The sequence below is a fragment of the Bacillus rossius genome, assembly GCF_032445375.1.
Source record: "Bacillus rossius redtenbacheri isolate Brsri chromosome 9 unlocalized genomic scaffold, Brsri_v3 Brsri_v3_scf9_2, whole genome shotgun sequence".
Classification (NCBI taxonomy): Eukaryota; Metazoa; Arthropoda; class Insecta; order Phasmatodea; family Bacillidae; genus Bacillus; species Bacillus rossius.
The window spans coordinates 2644381-2657092 of record NW_026962013.1 but is presented as its reverse complement, the minus strand read 5'-3'; the positions used below and the strand labels follow the sequence as shown (position 1 = coordinate 2657092).

Genomic DNA, 12712 nt, shown 5'->3' with positions numbered 1-12712 from the left:
GGCTTTTTTGTCTGTGAAAAGAAGGCTCACCGAACTGTATGTGAGCCAAAGAGCGGTGGCCAGTCGTCGCAGAGTTCTGTCCACATGGAGACCGGCACTGTTGCCCGGGGAGGGGGGAGGGGTGTTATTGATTCGCGGCACTCTCTCTCTGCAGCTCGGAGGGGGGGGGGGGGGTTAGGGCGGGCCCCTTGGTGACCTGCACCCGTGTGTCACTGGCTACTCGTCCTGCGATGTGTCCGAATACACACAGGGAAGCTTTCTTTTCACAGACGAGAGAGCTAAACGTCCGATCGTGCATCTTCGGTTTTTTTTTTTTTGTTCATTGTAAAAGGTTAGGTTAGCTACATTATAAATACTTTAAAACATTGTGGACGGTTGATTTGGTTATGGATAGCTACATTAAAGATACTGTGAAATCATGTGAACGGTTTCCTAGAGCTGGATAGCTACATATTAAAAAGTTATTTGCTAAGCAACCATAAAAAGATTTTACAGTATTTTTTTATGTAGCGATACTAACCTAATATAAACAACCATCCACTATGTTTTATAAAGTATTTATAATGTAGCTAACCTATCCTAATCGACCGCAAGATTTAATGCCCCACCGGTTCATACAATGAGATAGAACGAAAAAAGAAAGCGAGCATGAACTTCGGGTGTGGCTCTCTCGTCTGTGGAATGAAGGCTTCCCGTGTGAGGGCAGGCGGCTGGCTGGTGTCTTGGCGGAGGTAACTGCACGGCGCCCGTCACCGCTGGTGTTGACATGGCCGGGCGCGCTATTCGCGGCCCGCGCAGACTGGCGGGGCGAGGCCATTGGTCCGGCCGCCCTGACCTTGGGCTTGGGCTGACGGCCGAGGTCGACTCTTCGCCACGGGGTCAAGGGCACCGCCTGCTCTCCCTCTCCTCCCCTCCTCTCCCCACCCCCTGCTCACTGTCTCACCTTTGAATATAGATACTGTATAGAAGTCGCCAGCCCAGGTTAAAATTTCTAATACGGTTTTGAGGTAGTTGGTTAATTCACCGCCGCAATCGCCACCATCTCTAGGGCATCGACTTGTGGTGGTCCCTAGCGGACAAGTGTCGAACTCTTCAAACACCCCTTCCCCCTCCTGTTGAACGACGTTGAGCTGCAGTGAATGATGGAAGAGGGGTGCGGGGAATGACAGCGGGCGACAGGGCTGCGCTCTAACGTGTAAATAACAACTAAGACGATACAGGGCGTTACGGCAGCGCACTGCAGCGGCGAAGTTCCCAAGCTGCTCATCATACGCTCCTGAAAAACGTAGAGTAAATCCTATCCACTCGCGACTTCTATACAGTGTGTATATATATATATATATATATATATATATATATATATATATATTCAAAGGTCTCGCTGATGTTCGCGAGACAGCGTGGTGACCCCGTGGCGACTGAAATGCCGCCCCTTGGAAGGGCAGCCCTTCAGGATTTTTTCTGGCAATGGTTTGTCTGTACAGCGACTGGAAGGGCAGCCCATACAATATTTCTGAAAACACGTTTCTTTTAAGTGTTTTAAATAATCCTGAAAACTTGCCCAAAAACACTACTGTCAGAAAGATCCTGAAGGGCTGCCCTTCCAAAGGGCAACAATTCAGCTCCCCCTTGACCCCCTCCACGGTGCGCAGCTTCAGAAGAAACCATACTGAGGGCGGATATTCCCTATTCAAACTGTGTTACCAAGATTTAAAAGGGCTGGTTATTTATTAATAAAATATTAGTAGTCAATAAAACTTAATTGGGGTATCCCTTACGGACCCAGTTCTCCTCCACATGATTAAATCGCAACAATGTGTATTATAAACAGCTTCATTGTTCATACCGGGCATACCTTCTTTCATCTATCGGACTGACGGTACAACGCCAGGTTTTCACACAGAAATCTTGAAACTGCCCAGTATTAGTCTCTAGCGTGATTGATAGAGCGTTTCATCCGCAGTGCGCAGTTGCCATTTAACTCTTTCCAATCAGTAAAAAAGTGAGTATAAAATATATTAATATTCTCATATAGATGTATAGTTTGAATAACGAAGAAAACTGAGTCTTTGTAGAAATATAACCTAAAAATTAAGAACATCATTATTAATTGTTTTAACACCTACAATTACTATGCAATGCGTATTTTATAGTAATTTAGTAGTTATTTTACTAACTTGATGCTGTCGGCAGTCCTCATGTCTCGGAAACATTGTATTTTCCAGTGTTGCTCGTGAAGGCGTGAAGTGCCATGTTGGCCATGCGGGATGGTTGCATTGTCTCTCGTGACAGTAGCAACACACAGGGGCGCAATCAGGGGGGGGGGGTTAGGGTTTCTAACCCCCCCCCCCCCTCCCTAAGCCATAATTATTTTTTCTTATCTGAAAGCAGGTTAGCTAAAAGCCTGGGTGCCTTACTGCTATCACCGGCCTCTGCACTGGAGGGGAAGAGTAAGCGAGCCCTACCGATTCTCCTTCCCTTCCCCTACCCTGTCGCGAGCAGAAGCTATGAGGTTGTGACGACGTGACGGGTCCCAAGTGTTCAAATATCTTACCCCTACTGTATTTAACCAGCGCGGTAATTATAAGCAGGTGGTGACTGGGTAACTCTTCAAGCTAAAGCTAATTGTTACCAGGAATAGGCCAGTTCTGCCGAAACCCAACCATTTTTATTCCTTTTTTTTTGTATTGTCGATCTTCGAGCATGATTTATGATTTTGAGTGGACGTAAACAAGGCACTTGGATCGATAAAAATATCTTTAATTAATTTCTTACTTCATCACTCAAACAATTTTTTTATTAAAAAATTAATAATATTTTTACTATTACAATATTTAAGTTTAGTACCAAAAACTGCTAAAATAGCACTATTTTACACCTTAAAATCCAAATTTTTTCCGGGGGCGGACCCCCGGACTCCCCCGTTTTAATAGGGGGGGGGGGGAAACCCGTGCTTCTAACCCTCCCCCCCCCCCCCCCATACACAAATCCTGGCTGCGCCACTGGCAGCGCACAGCAGCGCGTGCGTGTCTGCGAGAATGCATGCGACACCGTACGTTCCGATTGCCTCGCTGTTAAGGACATTGATCCCGACAGCGCTCGTGCATGTTATGATTAGTATCAACATATATTTGCTGAAGAATGTTTCATGAGTTACGCAGTTGATTATAATTACGAGGGCCTTTCAATGAGTAAAGCAAACAATGTGTAAAATAAGGGGGGGGGGGGGGGTTTGTCTGTAAAGTCGGTTTACGGACGATATTTTTACGTGATAACGTCATAAGAAAACATTGATGAAAAATTGCATACTTTTTAATTTTCAAATATTATTTTCAGTTTTTGCAAATTTAATTTAAATAATTTGTTTAAATTTAATCTCGAACAATTAGTTTTAGAAATAAACTGAAATCAAATCAATGTCACTAATATGTTAATTTAAAATGACGAAATTGGACAAATAAATCAACATTTTTTTAAATGCTGCTTTTAATAAAGCCCGCCTTAACCTGTTTGATATTATATAAGATTTTCTCGCACGGTGGTCGGCCGGTTCTTGCACGCTCGGCTCAGGCGGAACGTGACAATGAGTCATGCTTTTTCGTGCGTGCAGCCGGCGTTCATCGATTTTATAAGACGTTATCACGTCAAAAAAAATACATTGACAGTAGGAAACAGAATGAAAGTATTACCCACTTATTACTTTTTTCCATATAACTTCCACGCATGTTGAGGCATTCCATCGATGGGTCATTTTAAAGTTCCCTGTCTCGTAGAATTCCATCGGCTGCGGGCAGAGCCGCATGCGAGTTCTTACCGCCGGGGAACTTCTTCAGATGCCCGTTGCTCCTCCGCAGTTGAAGATGGGGCGATTGAAATGCTGCCCCTTGGAAGGGCAGTCCTTCAGGATTTTTCTGACAGTGGTTAGTTTGTAAAGTGACCTGACCTGACCTGACCTGACCTGACCTGATCTGACCTGACCTGATCTGACCTGACCTGACCTGACCTGACCTGACCTGACCTGACCTGACCTGACCACTGTCAGAAAAATCCTGAAGGGCTGCCCTTCCAAGGGGCAACAATTCAGACAACCTTTCAAAAACACTACTGTCAGAAAAATCCTGATGGGCTGCCCTTCCAAGGGGCAACAATTCAGACAACCTTTCAAAAACACTACTGTCAGAAAAATCCTGTTGGGCTGCCCTTCCAAGGGGCAAGTTTTCAGGATTATTTAAACACTTAAAGAAACATGTTTCCAGAAATTGGATGGGCTGCCCTTCCAGTCGCTGTACAAACAAACCATTGCCAGAAAAATCCTGAAGGGCTGCCCATCCAAGGGGCAACAATTCAGCTCCCCCTTGAAGATGCCGGCGATTTACGAACGTTCAATCAAGAGATCTTGCATTGCGGCTAGTCAGTAGCGCTCTGTAGTTGGTTTGAATTTATTTCAGAAAATATTAATTAATTTTACCCGGTCATTCAGAATTATCATATTTGTTACGATTTTACAAGCCAAGAAACATGAAATGAGTTTTTTGGTCATAGAAATGCAAACCATATCATGAAATAGCCAGTGGCATTGCAGTTAAACCTAAAAAAGTTTCAGTTCTTCAATAAATTAAATTCTCCTTGTTTGTAACAACCCAAAAACGTTAAAAAAATGTAACTTTGGCAGCTAATTATGCAAAAAAGTATGCGCTGTATATATTTTTCATTTCGTGAAAGTTATACAATTGAAAAAGTCTAAAAGTTGAACAGTGATTACTGTAAATATAAAATGATGACCTGAAATGGGAGGCACCCCCTCAACTCGGTATGTTGTAGAGTATGCGCGTGGTCGTGGCTGAAGCGTGTTACTAGGGAAGCCTTCATTTCACACCCGAAGTTCCCCGAAGTTCATGCTCGCTTTTTTCCCCGTTCTATCTCATTGTATAAACCGGTGTGGCATTACATTTTGCGGTCGATTAGGATAGGTTAGCTACATTATAAATACTTTTAAACATTGCGGATGGTTGGTTATATTAGGTAAGTATATCTACATTAAAAATACTGTAAAATCATTTTATGGTTGCTTAGCAAATAACTTTTTAATATGTAGCTATCCAGGGCTAGGAAACCTTTTACATTATTTCACAGTATCTTTAATGTAGCTGCCCTAACCAAATCAACCTATCCACAAAGTTTTAAAGTATTTATAATGTAGCTAACCTAACCTAATTGACCATTAGTTATCATGAGTTACAATGAACAGAAAAAAAAAAACCGAAGATGCACGATCGTGCGTTTGGCTCTCTCGTCTGTGAAAAGACGGCTTCCCGAGATACTAGGGCACCGGGACGGCAGTGTTTCTTTGCGCGGTTGGCCACCCTGACTGGCCCGGCCCGCGGGGGAAGAGAGTGCAGTAACGGCGACGGCCATTTGCTTCCGGTGGCGTCGCACCGGTTCACTGCACGAACGCCCGCAAGGCATGTTCACTGGGGCGCTGTCTGCTCGAGGTAGCTGGCCTCATGCTGGAAGCACAATGCCCCGACGGCCCCGACGCGTTCAACAGCCAATGAAATACAAGCTCGCCGTGACGTCAGACCGACAAAATGCGCATCCCGACGGCCCCGCAATGAATGGATTCTATTTCTAATTTCGTCGTGTCGGGCAGTACAGAAATAAATTTCAAAAATATTTACCTGCTCGGTAAATCTTTATTGCTGAAAAGTGAAATTTCTTTTCACGTGTGGGTGATTTGAAAAATTTGTAGCTTGCCTTAGTCTGTATAAAAAAAAAAAAGATATCATCGTGTTTATGGTTAAAGACGTTATTTTAGAATCGTGAAGATTGGATTTTCTGTCCCTCACTGGCATATCTTTATCTTGTTTCCTTGTAACTATAATAAACTACTCTTTGTTTTACGAATCAACTTAACGTTACTTCGTATCGCAGACGACAAAATTTTTTTTTTTGCACTTCAACTGTCAATAATAAATAAAAGAGCCTACTTGGTTTTTAGCGCATTCTATAATGCATTTTAATTGAAGTATTTAGCTTGGCACGTTTTGCCGAAGGCCAAATTGAAAATCGTCGTGGTATTGTGACCCTACGCTTTTAAATCTGTCGTGCTGAGATGCTGCACGACAGTTTGTCGGGCCTGTCGTGTCGGACCCGTCGGGGCATTGTGATTCCAGCTTTACAGAGACGTTTCTAGACTGCGTTATTTATTGCCGTTTCGCCCTTGTGTCTAGCAGTGTTTGCCATTGTTTCAGTTGTAGTACGTATTTGATGTTATCTATCTTAAGTTATTATTACACATTAAGAAAGAACTTTAACCTACTATTATAATCGAAGCCCCTGTCTCCTGAAGCCTGACCATGTGACGTTAAAATATGTTCACTAAAATATTATACAACTAGCTAACATACCTGGCGTTGCCTGGACTAAACCACCACCCTTGGGAACGGCTTTTTGGAAATTTACGTTCTCAGTCTGTGTTTTAAGGAACACCACTGCCCTGTTTCAAGTTTGTAGGACGTATACTTGATAAACGGCGAATTTTGGTCTTTAACGCCACCGCAAAATTTTAACAGTAATTTAGATTGCGTCAACAATGCAGCAACTTTTGCCATGGGGATTTTTGATCAAAAACGGTAATTGTGACGCCGCGGCAACCCTTAGGAGCTGATTTGAGTAAAAATACGTGTTTTTTTTTTTTCGGATACCTATGTACCAAAATGAATATACGTGCCAAATTTCAAGTCTGTAGGTAGTATAGTGCCTTAAAATTCGTGATGAGTGAATCAGTTTTGGTTATATATTATGTAGATTACAGCCTGACACTTAAAAAGTAATATCAACAAAAAAAATCCACATACATACAAACATAACCGGTAAGATAAAAACATCTTCGCAAGATTTTAGTTATTCTCAACTCATCAATGTTATTTTATAAGTGTTTATACAACTCACAAGAGCCTCTAGTAAGTACTTTCGGTTCGATTTGTTGGTGAAAGAATTTCAAAAAGCTGATACAGGGTTTCTCTAAAAACAGAATTTGTGTAGTATTATGTATATTGAGGGTATTTTGTTATTTTCTGTGGCTATGCTGTTGTAAATAGGCCGTGAAATGTGGCCGCTCACATGAGCGGTTCCAGCTCCTAACAGTAACACAAACTGGCAGAAGTGGCGCCATTGTGCGAAATGTTGGTTTCGCAAGTCGCTAAACCGATAGAACACGCTCTATTTTCCATCTGCTGATAGTGGAATTAAACTGCCGCCACAGAGTGGCTGCAGGTTTTTCCAGGCTTGGAAAAAAATCTTTCCTTGGCCGCTGATATTAGTTATTCGCCAATAACTTATAAAAATTTAAATTACGACTAGTTGGCATATTACACTTCACTACTACAACATGCAACTGTATTATTTTATCACACTACAGTCGATAGCACTAAAGTTAAGCGTGTGGTCGGAGTGCTGATATACTTGAAAGGAAACGTTTTCCAACTCTTAAGATAATAAGTTAAGAGGGTAGATAAGATGTGAACGTTGAACCGGAAAAAGTCGAAATAAGCCTCTTTTTCGCTAACCTCGTCGTTAAAAAAATTCTCTTGACTACCTAAGAAACACACACTTTTCTCTGTTGCTGAAAAACCTCTGACTTTTCCGGGTTTTCCGTTTTGCTACCCACCTTGCACCAGTACACCGACCCTCAATGTTTGCTCAAACAGGCCCGCAGCCAATGGGGAGGTAGTATGTGTGTCCAGCCACGAAACAACCCCTCCTCACCATAGAAATATTAGTAACACCATAGTCGAAAAAAAAATGGCTGAGTATAATTGTTTATCAGTGTATCATCAATGTTTCAATGACTATGCAAAAACCTTTTTTTTTCAAGTACATAATTCACAAATTGAAATTTGCAATTGGTCGAGCCCACTGTTCAGACATAAAAGAAATAATTACACTTTCATACACACTTCCCGTTGAAATTGATATTGTGTATAAATTATTCCTGTTTTTAAAATGCAACATGCCTTTCTCGTTATACATTTGTTCCTGTACAGTATAAAAGTTAACAAAAACGTGTATATTGTGAAAATACAATGGCCCACTTGATTAATTTAGTCAACTTATGTGGGTTATTTACCTGAAATTTTTTCCTTAACTTTCTTAATATTTTTAACAGTTTTATTTGCAGTAACTGTACTGGGCGCACGCCGTTCTTATTTTGCAATACAAGACCTGTGCAATCATTTGACCGCCGACATTTTTTTTTTGCCGTGTGTTCGTGAATGCCTAATTAATTAAAATGGTCTATTAGGTCAGGTCAGTTACATTATAAATACTTTCAAACTAAGTAGACATTCAAAGTAATATGAATTAATCTAATGGTTGTTTAGTTTTAAAGTATTTGTAATGTAACTGACCTGACCTAACAAACCGGGACAAAGGATGAACAGTAGGAACTCACGTAATTATTATTTTTTACTTATTACTTGCGCAACAATATCCAAATAACAAATAAAAATTTAAATTAAAAAAATTGATACTCGTAAACAAGAAACAATTGTGAAAGCCGCATGAATGCACAGGTATTGTGATGAAAATTTAAAAAATTTGATATCTCCTAAAGTATTTGCAATTTCTTATCTCCGCCGGGTTTAATGAAAAGAGGAAGTTAAAGTGCATAGAAAAAAAGTATTTTCGGATTAAAAATTTTTTTTTAAAACACACATCGCCCAACTACATATTTACCCTAGCATCTGTGCTAAGAAGATAGAAAATGTTAGTGGTAGCAGGAATGTATACAGACGAGGTCGGGAATAGTTGAAACGGTCGTTGCTCTATCAGCCGGCGGTTGAGGCAGCGAGGGGTAACCCAGTGCGGACTGCCGCCAAGGATCAGCTGTTGAGACCCGCGCAACGTGACTGGCCCAGCGGCCGTCAGGCGACCTCGCAGGTGAGCCAATCACGAGCCGCGGGCCGCGTGACGTCACGTCTCGACGGCGGCCGGTCCGACAATCGATACCATCGCGCCGGTGCTGCGTTCCCTTTTCTTCTCGCTCGTCCCTGGCAGTTCGCGTCGTCTGTGCGTTTCGCGGTCGCTTGTGTCGCCGATCTCGGAAGAAGAAAAAAATGCGATCGTTTCGCGAATCCCGTCGGAAAGTGCACGCGTCGCAGTGACTCTTCGTTCCGGAATATTCCGTCCGCGGTGAGCAATTAACGTATTCACTACTAACTGGGGTACTAATTATCATGACAGTTAAGAGTCCTTCGTAGACTAGCGAGTCGCGTGTAGCTAGAGGACGAACAGCTTTTTCATCTCGTAGTCATTTGAAATTCGCTTTGTAATCTAGTCTAAGTCAACCTCCTGTCTCTGAGGTTCCGAGTTCGAGATTGGGGCGTAATGGGGTTAGTTTTCTCGGTAGCCATAATGCTGACCTGAAAAAAAAAATCCTGTTATTTTTTTAAGCTGTTATGAGTCACTAATTCAACGCAGAATTTTGTCCATGGAGTGGTCAGAGAGGTAATACTATAACACTTAAAATATTGTTCTAGGTAACATTTTTGTTTCGCAACAATAGTCCAATGTCTTATGACTTCGTTCTTCGTCATTCGTAAAATATTTTCAAGACGCATCAAACTGAGGTTAAAATTACCTAATTTGCTGTATCGTAAACACACGTATATTTATTAATACTTGTGGTTTTCAGCTTTCAGCATTGCTGCCGTAAGTCTTTAAACACTAGTTTTAATGATGAGATATTAGTACTTGGTCCTTTTCCAGTAACTTCTAGGCATTCACGTATTTGCATGTGTAATTTTATTTTCGCACGTATTTTAGCTACAGATTCTTTTTTTTTTAAATTCCATGTGCTCTAAAAAATAGTAAATGGCTTTATAAGAATATTGTTGTGCCTATTAAGATATGGCCTAATGTTGATTTAGTTCAGGGCCAGTGTATGTTGCCGTAACTATTTGGTGGCTTTTTAGAATCTATGTAGATATAACCAGTTTATGTTTAACTTCAGTGGTATTCCCAATTCTCAGCTATTAGTGCCTTAGAGATTTTTAAAAAATTTTATTTTATTATACTTTTTTCTCGGTAATTTGTTGGTGTAGGGGCGCCATCTAACGAAAGGGTAAACTCCTGAAAAAGGGGGTTATTCAGAGCCTCGTTTTATTTTTAATGATTCTGTCAAGAGCTTCATATATTTTCAAGAACTTCAGCATACAGTGTACGGCATTTGGTAGGAGTAATTGCAAACTAAAATAGTCTTAGGTATTTTAAAAACTTGTGATTAATTTTTACTAAGAAAACTGATTATAATGATTATAATTTACATTAGCTGCAGTACCCGGCGTTGCCCGGGCTGAAAACAGGGTGATATATTGTCCGCGAGTTATTAGCAAAATTGATAGCGCCATATGACATTGTGGTAGACAACGAGAAATGACACACAATTGCTGTTTGTGTGTCAATAGCCTATTATTTTCTGTTTATCCATGACAATCTGTTGATCGGTTATAACACGGGGGTAGCACAAGGTCGTGCGATTGACGAGGGGTACTTTCCGAAAAACACTCATAAGATTGCATTGGGCAGGTGGTGGTTTTGAGCTTCAAAATTGGTGTCAATGTGTATTTAGTGGCTTAAAACTAACATTTCGTGAATATATTGATATAAAAAACGTGTACATGATCTGCTACCTTTATTATTTCATGTTACTGGAAGTGGGATAAACGAAAATGACTTGTGTAGCATTCGGCTTTAGTAACCGAACTGAACGAAAATCTAATTTTTTAATTGGAGAAAGTATTAGTACAATCACTTTTCACAGGTATTTATATATTATTTTATTATTAGTTACTGTTCTATGTATTGTTTGAAGCCTGTTTTTCTGTTTATGCGCTTGTTAAAGTATGAAAGTATCACCAGTGAGTTATTTCTACTTTTAGGTTATATTAGTTAAATTTAAATTGGCATGCACTCGTAATACGACACTGAACACTAAATAAATCTGAATATGTTCGGAATGTGTGAATGGTCATACCTATTGTACACTATTTGATGGCAACCTAATGACCAAACAAGCAGATAAACATATTTTTATGTAGGACAAAGCTGCTGTGTTCATTTTTTCAGATTGTAAAACTTGTTTATATTTCTGCCTCATTGGCTGTGGTGATCTTTTCAACCACAAATTAACCCATATTGAATAACTTAGAAAATATCAACAGTTTGTATGGGTACTTGTTTAAAGCATTAAAGTGGAGACCAACACAAATTTAAGAACACATCGTATTATAAAAAGGCGAGGACTATCACATCTCATTGTGCTTCAAAGAGACACACACATCATTTAAATGATATAAATAAACCACAGGAATATTTAAAGCATCTTTATTCAAGTGTGATTTCATTTTCATCGAATATTGCTTCATACTCGCATAAAAACTCCAATTAATTGAAAACGTGTTGTTGCGTATCAAAACACGTAGCACCAATGCAATGTTTCGGTTCTCAATGTGGGCGTGGCTCGGCAGAATGTAAGTACGGCCGCCATATTGGTACAATCCTCGTCATAGTTTGTTTGGTTACACATTCGCAGCCATGAACTCTATCTGGTTACTTCTTATATCTGTGGGTTATAAGTTGATGCGTTGCAGCACCTTCTAGCAGTGAGTTACAAAAAAAAAAGGGGGGGGGGTGTTCTGTAAAGTCGGTTTACGGACGATAATTTTACCTGATAACTTCATAAGAAAACATTGATGAAAAATTGTATACCATTTTAATTTTCAAATATTATTTACAGTTTTTTCCAAATATAATTCAAATAATTTGTTTGAATATAATCACGAACGATTAGTTAAAAAGCCCGCCTTTACCTGGTGGTTGGCCTGTTCTTGCACGCTCGGCTCAGGCGGAACGTGTCAATTTTTCGTGCGTGCAGCCGGCGTTCATCGATTTATTAGACGTTGTCACGTCAAAAAGTATTGATAATATAACAACCATCTTGAAAGAAAAAAAAACACTCCGATCGGTCAAACGGTGTCTTGAGTTAATCCACGTCTTGCATGCCAGCGGCGCTAGATAAACAAGGGGCGAGGTTCTATTCTCGTCACTAGAATTATTATTTTTAATAACAAGGTAATAAGGATCAGGTTTCTTGGTTTCAAACTGTTTCAGGTTAGCATTTTAGTGTAACTTCTAAGGTGTCTGAAACTTTTTTAGTGTTAAATGAAATTTCTGCCGTACGCTCCTGCCTCGGCATACTATATATTTATGAGGCGGCTGCAGGGCTGAGCAGGCCGGGCAGTCGTGACGATTTTTTTCCTAACCTAACTTAAAGCTATGAGTGTATGGGAGGGGTCTGGGTAGAGAAGACTCTTAAGTGCGTCTCAGGCCGAAGCTTATACGCTCTAATCATGCAGGTTGTTAACCATGCAGGAGAGGTAGGATGCATCATGTGCGTGCTAGGTGGGGGATTGGCCAGCCATGGCTGCGATTGGCCAGCCATGGCTGCGATTGGCGCCATGACCACCTCCCCTCACTGACTATCCTAAACTAAAACTAGATAAGTTTGGCCCAGGTAAAACCTGCATGAACACAGGGGAAAACCCCTGGGCTCATTAATGCGGGGGTGCAAAAGTCATGCAATTATGCGTGCAGGTTGGTTACGGGAAACAGAAGGATGGATCTGGAAGAAGAGTTGGACAGAGTAGAAAAT

General features: G+C 40.8%; 1 protein-coding gene across 2 annotated transcripts in view; it reads left to right on the top strand.

Annotated features, from left to right (window-relative positions):
- Window positions 1-12712, top strand: part of LOC134543034 (acyl-CoA Delta-9 desaturase-like) — a 55581-nt gene that overhangs the window by 17838 nt on the left and 25031 nt on the right. The window contains exon 1 of one of the 2 annotated variants that reach the window (XM_063387733.1): window positions 9028-9192. The exons of the other annotated variant lie outside the window; for it this stretch is intronic. The gene's annotated coding sequence lies outside the window, so the exon portion shown is untranslated. Of the gene's footprint in view, window positions 1-9027; window positions 9193-12712 lie in introns of those variants that run through there. 2 annotated transcript variants of the gene reach the window in all.